This window comes from Alligator sinensis, unplaced genomic scaffold, assembly GCF_000455745.1.
Source record: "Alligator sinensis unplaced genomic scaffold, ASM45574v1 scaffold559_2, whole genome shotgun sequence".
NCBI lineage: Eukaryota > Metazoa > Chordata > Crocodylia > Alligatoridae > Alligator > Alligator sinensis.
The window spans coordinates 1,438,211-1,445,323 of NW_005842046.1; positions in this window are offsets into that span (position 1 = coordinate 1,438,211).

The window sequence follows — 7,113 nt, forward strand, 5'->3', positions numbered from 1 at the left end:
GCTGGTAAGTAGGGGATGAGGGAGGGGAGGCTTGAGGAGGGGGGAAGGGACCATGGGGGCCACCTGCTCTCCCAGCCCTTCCCATGGATATCCCTCCCACCCCAGCTCCCGACCCTTTAAAAAAAAAGAAGAAAAAGCAGAGCCTGCACTCACTGGCTGGTGCAGTGGCCTTGGGGCTTCTGGGAGCTCGTGGCAGAGCTCCCCACGCAGCACGGGGCAGTGGGGGGGCAGCGGAAAACCCCCCCTCCCCACCCGGCAGGAGCTGGTGAGTCGGAGCTTTTTTTTTTTAAGGGCCGGGAGCTGGGGCAGGCAAAGCAGCCATGGGGGGGGCTGGGAGAGTGGGAAGGGGGGTGGGGCCCTGGGGGGGAGCGGGAATCACCGCCCCCCCCCCCCCCCGCCTGGCAGCAACCAGTGAGTGGGGGCTTTTTTTTCAAAGAGCCAGGAGCTGGGGCCAGGCTGGACTGGGAGAGCAGGTGGGTGATATGGCCTGTGTGATTCAGAGATTTGGCTGATTCAGCAGCAGCCATATGTCCAAATTAGATTTGACTGAATCAATTCGGGGCAGTGATTGGAATCACCGAATCAAATCACTGTCCCCAAATTGACCGAATCTGAATCCAAAGCAAATATTAGCCATTTGGCACAGTCCTAATGATCAGTTGTATGTGGAGCTGCACCAAAAGAAAGAAGCAGGGTTTTGGGTTTTTTTTAAGTAATCATAGGTTTAGGCAATGGTTGGCGATGCCAAACCAGTATTTCCGGCAGCATCTTTCCCCCTTCATCAACAGATGCTCCAGCTGAATTCAAGACATTTTGATCAATGTAAGACTCCTTCTGGCATAATACCTTCGTGCAAACTTACCCAGTTTACTAATCCAATATGGGTTAATTGCTTGGTGGGCTCAGTCAGCTATTATTTGGTTTAGCTTTGGTTTGGGGAAAGAGAGGAAGGAAGGAATTCAAGTCTCTCCTTCAGTCATTTTAACAGCTAAATCATAGGTCTGGGTGCTTAAGGGTATTGGAAGAGGCAGAATCAACCAGGCAATCATTACCTAGGAATTTTCTGACCCTGTCTGCCCAGTGGAGGTAAAGACTGCAGTATTACATTTTGTTCTGCTGTCCTGTGAAATACAAAAGTATAGCATGCTCTCTGCATCAGCAGCTGACCTGAGCACTTTTACAGACTCTTCTTCCTGTTGACACTTTGCAAGCTAACAAATCTGTCGTCATTACAGCAGCATCCTCTGCAGCTTAATTAAGGGTGTTTCAGTGTTTGTATTGTAAATTCCTATTTTCTGCACTTTGAAACTCATGAGGGGAAAGAGATGGAGAGGAGCCAGTTAAAACAGTTGATCTTGTCTTTCCTAAGCAGAAAATATTATATGTCCACAAGGTTAACATAAAAGGGCAGTTCACTATAATAACTGCGTATAACCAAAAGGACCTGCAATTCACTTCAAGCAAATTATTGGAATGAAATAATTTCCTTCAGAAAACTGAAAAATAATTGCCTTAAATGTAGATACAAGGACTCAAGAGACTGTTACATTCTAATTTTTCACATCTGGCAGAAGATCATCAGTGGGTGCATCTACACATGCGCTTTACTGCCAAGTTGACTAATTAGCTCTGCAGTAAAGCATCGCTGTCTGCACATGCACCAGTATTAGAGCACAGTAAGTTCATTAACTCCACTATAGGATAGTTCTGTTGGGGACAGTACAGTCCTACGGTAGACTAATTACATGTGCTGAAATGCACATCTAGATGGTGACGGGGGCTGGCTGGGGCATGAACGTGCTAAAGTGGGGCTGCCAGCCACCAGGCCCCACACTTTAGCACCATCATGCCTCAGTCAGCCCCTCCACTGCTCCATGTCTCTACCCGGAGCCCAGGGCTGACCCCCTAGGCGCCCTGCTAGCCTAGGGCTGCTCTGCGTCCAGGAGCAGTCTGGGCCAGAGCTTATCAGATTGCCTTAATGGCACATGTAGACACATCCAGTGTGAATTTCACGGCTCTTCAACTCAGTGGTAAAACCTACTAAATCTGATTACTTCTCTTCTACAGCTTTGTACTTGTCACAACCCAACTTTCACCCCAGGTCCTGCAGAATATTCCTCACAGCCAGAGCAGTGTGACCCTTGTCTAGGCCATCCTGTCTTGAGCTTGGATCTGCTCACAGCCTTCTACATGTGCAGGTAAAGGCATGATGGGATCTAATGAGAGATGCACACAATCATGCCTCCTGCAATTGTGGGATTGTGCATTAGATCCCATTGTGCCTTATTGCAGAGCAAAAAAACCCTGGAGGAATCTGCCACAGAGAAAAATCACTGCAGTCTGTTTTTGCATTACTGCCAGGAGAGGAGAACAACCAGGAGAATAGCTCTTCCCTCATTTCTCCACTCTGAGCCTTTTGCTCTGCATTTGTTCCCAGCTGTTCTAATATAATAGGCCAAGGGGGCCTTTCTGCTCCAGCAGCCTGTAGCAGTAAGAGCTGGCCGTTGCAATCGAAGGTAGTGATGGAAGAATGCTTTGAAGCTTGCTAATCCAGAGGGTAGAAAGGTGACTGAGCAGGTGGGGCAGAGAGCATCCCTTGTCTTCCCCTCGGTCTGCAGTTCAGTACCATGTAGTACCATGTAGCAGAGGGGAACAGAGATGCTTTAAGCACTTGCGATCCTTAGGCAGTAGTTCAGATCCTGAATCTAAGGTCCGCTCTACGCATTGCAGTTACTATGCAATTCAGAGGTTAACTGCACAATTAACTGAGACCAGCTACATGTGCAAAACGTCTATCATGCCATAAAATGCAGCAACCAGCTATGAAGTTAGACCTCAAAAACTAACTTTACAGCTGGTTGCTATCTAGCTTTAATTTACAGGCAGAGCAGACTCTGCCCCTATGGCTGGGAGCCCCAGTAGCTGAGGAGGCTCCCAGCCACAGGGATGCACCATGCACAGCCCAGGCTGGAAGTCATGCAGCTGAGGGGACATACATGGCAGCGCCCAGTAGCTGCAGACTTTGGGTCCCAGCAGCTGCAGGTGCTGGGTTCCAGTAGAGCCCCACAGTACTCTGGCAGGCCCCAGGGTCCACCACTGCGGGACTCTGGATCCTGGCACCGTGAGATGCTGCTGTGATCTCCCAGCCCTGGGAGTGTGTGGGGTGCCCTGCAGCTGGGAGATTGTGTAGGTAAAGGGGCACATGCAGTTAAGGGGGCTCCCAGCTGCAGAAGCTTACTTCTTGCTGGTGCGGGGAAACCTGGAATCAGGCTCCCCCAGCACCAGCAATAAGGCACAATGGGACCTAATGCACAATCCCACAGTTGCAGGAGGCATGATTGTGTGCATCTCTCCTTAGATCCCATCACGCCTTCATCTGCACATGTAGAAGGGCCCTAATTAACAACTAAACATTTATGATGCTCACACATGGACAGGTTTACACAAGACCACTACACTCAGCTCTGAAACGAATGCTCCGCATCATTACAATCAATTCAGATTCAGACTCAAACATTGTTGCTTGGATAAATTCTTAACTGACAGGTGTCTATCTAGCTTGGCATTGCTATTGATGCTTGTAAGACTTGCAAATGAAGCAGATAATGTGTGCTAATGTGTTAGACGATGTGTTAATTATTCCAGCTAGACTCTTATTTCAGGTAAAGCACCCTACCCCTACTGCCCTAGAGCCGCCCTGGACCAACACCAGCGTAACCAAGATCAGAATCTGACCCGCAGAGTTTCTGGCCTGTGGCACTAACTGGAGCGTGTGAGGATAGTAACCCACTGTGTACTTCAGGAAATTAATCATATTCTGAACCGCGTCAGCATTTTAATGAAAGAAAAGAACCTTGATAAGCTGCAGAAAAGGTAAAGTGTTATCTTCTTGAGACAGGGGATGATAAATTAATGGCTTTGATAACCATAAATACGTTTTGGGTGACCACAATGTTTCTGAGCTATTCAGGATTAAAATTACCATCCTCCTACAGTTAAAATGCCAAAGCATATACATTACCCTATTACATTCCTGTTACTGTGACTCCAAGCAGAAAACAGTCAGACTATGCTAAGAAGTGGCAGATTCCATGTTTATATTCATTATGGAAGCTGGTTAAAGAGATGGGGAGACCTTCTATACAGCACCTCCGGGCAGGGAGAGCAATGAGCCCAGCTGGAGAAGACACAAAGGTAACAAGGAACCACCCTTGCCCTCCTTCCTCCTGCAACTTGGGCCACCAGTCCCAAATCTCTATGGTTCAAATACCTCCTAGCAAAACCTTCTGCCCCCCCCGCCCCCTGCTTCCAACACAAATGCCCCCACAGCAGGGCAGGTGAACGGTGGGGAGGAGGTCCAGCATAGAGGTACTAATAGCAGTTCTAATTGACTTCAGACTAACGTGACAACTGACATCTCCAAGCCCAATGTATCCAGACAGGGAAGAATTTACCTACCTGGAAATAAATTCGTCCCTGCCTGGCTACATTGGGCTTAGATATATCAGTAGCCATGTTAGCCTGAAGTCAATTAGAAGACAAGGTAGATTTGGACCTTGACCATCTGAAAGCAGTCACGTGTACAAACCTGTCCTGACCTATAGGCAGCTGCCCAAACTCAAACAGCGTCTCATAAGCAAAAGGCTACTTAACTCCTAGTCTCACTAGGCCTTGCAATAGCTTTGCTTGTTGTCGAGGCCCTAAGGGGCCATGACTCAACAGGGAGGGGAGTCCAAGATGAGTGGTTGCTCCTTAAGGGAGCAATCCTGAAAGCACAAGGGATGCACATCCCATCTTGGAGGAAAGGTAGCAAAAGGGTATGGCAACCCCCTTGGCTCAGCAAGGAACTCATGGACCTCCTACATCTAAAAAAAGAGGCTTATAAAGGATGGAAGATAGGAATCACTACTAAGGAGGAGTATTCTGAGCTGGTCCATACCCGTAGGGAGTGAACTAGGAAAGCCAAGCCTGCGACCAAACTCCAACTGACTACACGTATCAAGGACAATAAAAAGTCCTTTTTCAGATATGCAAGGAGTCAGAAGAAAAGCAAGGGACCCCTGCTAAACCAAATGGGACAACTGACACCCAGGAAAAAGCCAACCTGTTTAATGGGTACTTTGCATCTGCTTTTAACCAGCCCAAGGGGACCACCCTGCCTAACATGATGTGGGATGGCCAGGGTGGGGGTGAATTTATACCCAACATTGGTGCAGACCTTGTAAAGGAACACCTTGAGAGGCTGGACACTTTCAAGTCAGCTGGTCCTGACAGTTTGCACCCCAGAGTACTCAAGGAGCTGGCAGACATCATAGCTCAGCCACTGGCATGGATCTTTGAGAACTTGTGGCGCTCAGGTGAAGTACCCGAAGATTGGAAGAAGGCCAACGTGGTGCCTATCTTCAAGAAAGGGATGAAAGTAGATCTGGGGAACTACAGGCCAATCAGCTTGACCTCAATCCCTGGGAAGATTTTAGAAAAAGTTATCAAAGAGACCATTCTTGACAAGCTGCCTGATGGCAACATCCTGTGGGACAGCCAGCACGGGTTTGTTGTGGGTAGGTCTTGCTTGACCAATCTCATTTCCTTCTATGACCAGGTGACATATCGCCTGGACAAGGGAGAAGAGATTAACATATATATCTGGACTTTAAAAAAGCCTTTGATCTGGTGTCCCATGATCTCCCCATGGAAAAATAGGCCAATTGCGGCCTCGGCTAAATCACAGTCCGATGGCTGGGAAATTGGCTCCAAGGTCAGACCCAGAGAGTGGTAGTTGACAGAAGCCAGTCATCGTGGTGCTCCATGACCAGTGGTGTCCTCCAAGGCTCCATCCTTGCACCTGTACTCTTTAACGTATTTATTAATGATGTGGACATTGGTGTCAGAAGTGGACTGGCCAAGTTCGCCGATGACACCAAACTTTCGGGTAGAGCATCCATACCCGAGGATAGGCTGGTGATCCAGGCTGACCTTGATAGGCTTAGAAAGTGGGCAGACAAAAACCTGATGACATTTAATACTGATAAATGCAAGGTACTCCACCTCGGGGGGGGAAAAAAACCTGCATCGTTCTTACATGCTTGGTAGTGCTACGCTCACTAGCACCACGGCCGAAAGGGACTTGGGGGTCATGACTGACCACAAGATGAACATGAGCCACCAATGCAATGTTGCAGCTAGTAAAATGAACAAAACTCTGACTTACATCCATAGGTGATTCTCAAGCAAATCTCAGGATGTCATCCTCCCGCTGTACTTGGCCTTGGTGAGGCCACAGCTGGAGTACTGCATCCAGTTCTGGGCTCCACAATTCAAAAAGGACAAGACAAGACTATTTTAGGGTGGACATAAGGAAAAACTTCTTTACTGTCCAAGCCCTCAAGGCCTGGAATAGACTCCCTCCAGAGGTGGTGCAAGCACTTACTCTGGACTCTTTTAACAAATATTTGGATGTCTATCTTCCTGGGGTCCTTTGACACTAGCTGACTTCCCAGCCTAGGGGCAGGGGGCTGGACTCAGTGATCTTCCGGGGTCTCTTCTGGCCCTAATGTCTATGAAAATCTAGAGGGACAAAATGAGATAAGTAGGAGATTGGGCCTGGCATAAATAGGAGAACCAAAGCCTTTTTTAACTGATGGGCTTTGATCTGAATTTAGCTTTATATAAAACCATTTCTTATGTGCTGTATGGAGGTATCCATACTTTGTTAGGTGCCTTCCTAGAAAATAACTCCAGTCTTGGGAGCTCAAAGTAAGGCCTGCTGGATATAGCCTTGTACTAGACCTCAGAAAACTTGGGCTCTTTTTCTGGCTTTACCACTGGCCAGTCTGGGTGACCCTGGACAAGTTTCTTTGCCTCAGTGCATCTCGGTTTTTCCATCAGTAAAACAGGGGTAACAGTATTGGCTTCCTTTGAAGCCTAATGATAAAAAGAGCCATATGAGAGCTAAGTATTATTGTGACCTTCCTAGCAAAGCAAAAGCTACATATTTCTAGTTATGTACACTGTATACATTTGACAAGAAAGGGGAAAAGCCCTCAAAATCCTCAGTGCTTAACAACAAATTTCTCAGGCCCTCCCCTTCACTCACCGCCCCCCCCCCCCCCCCCA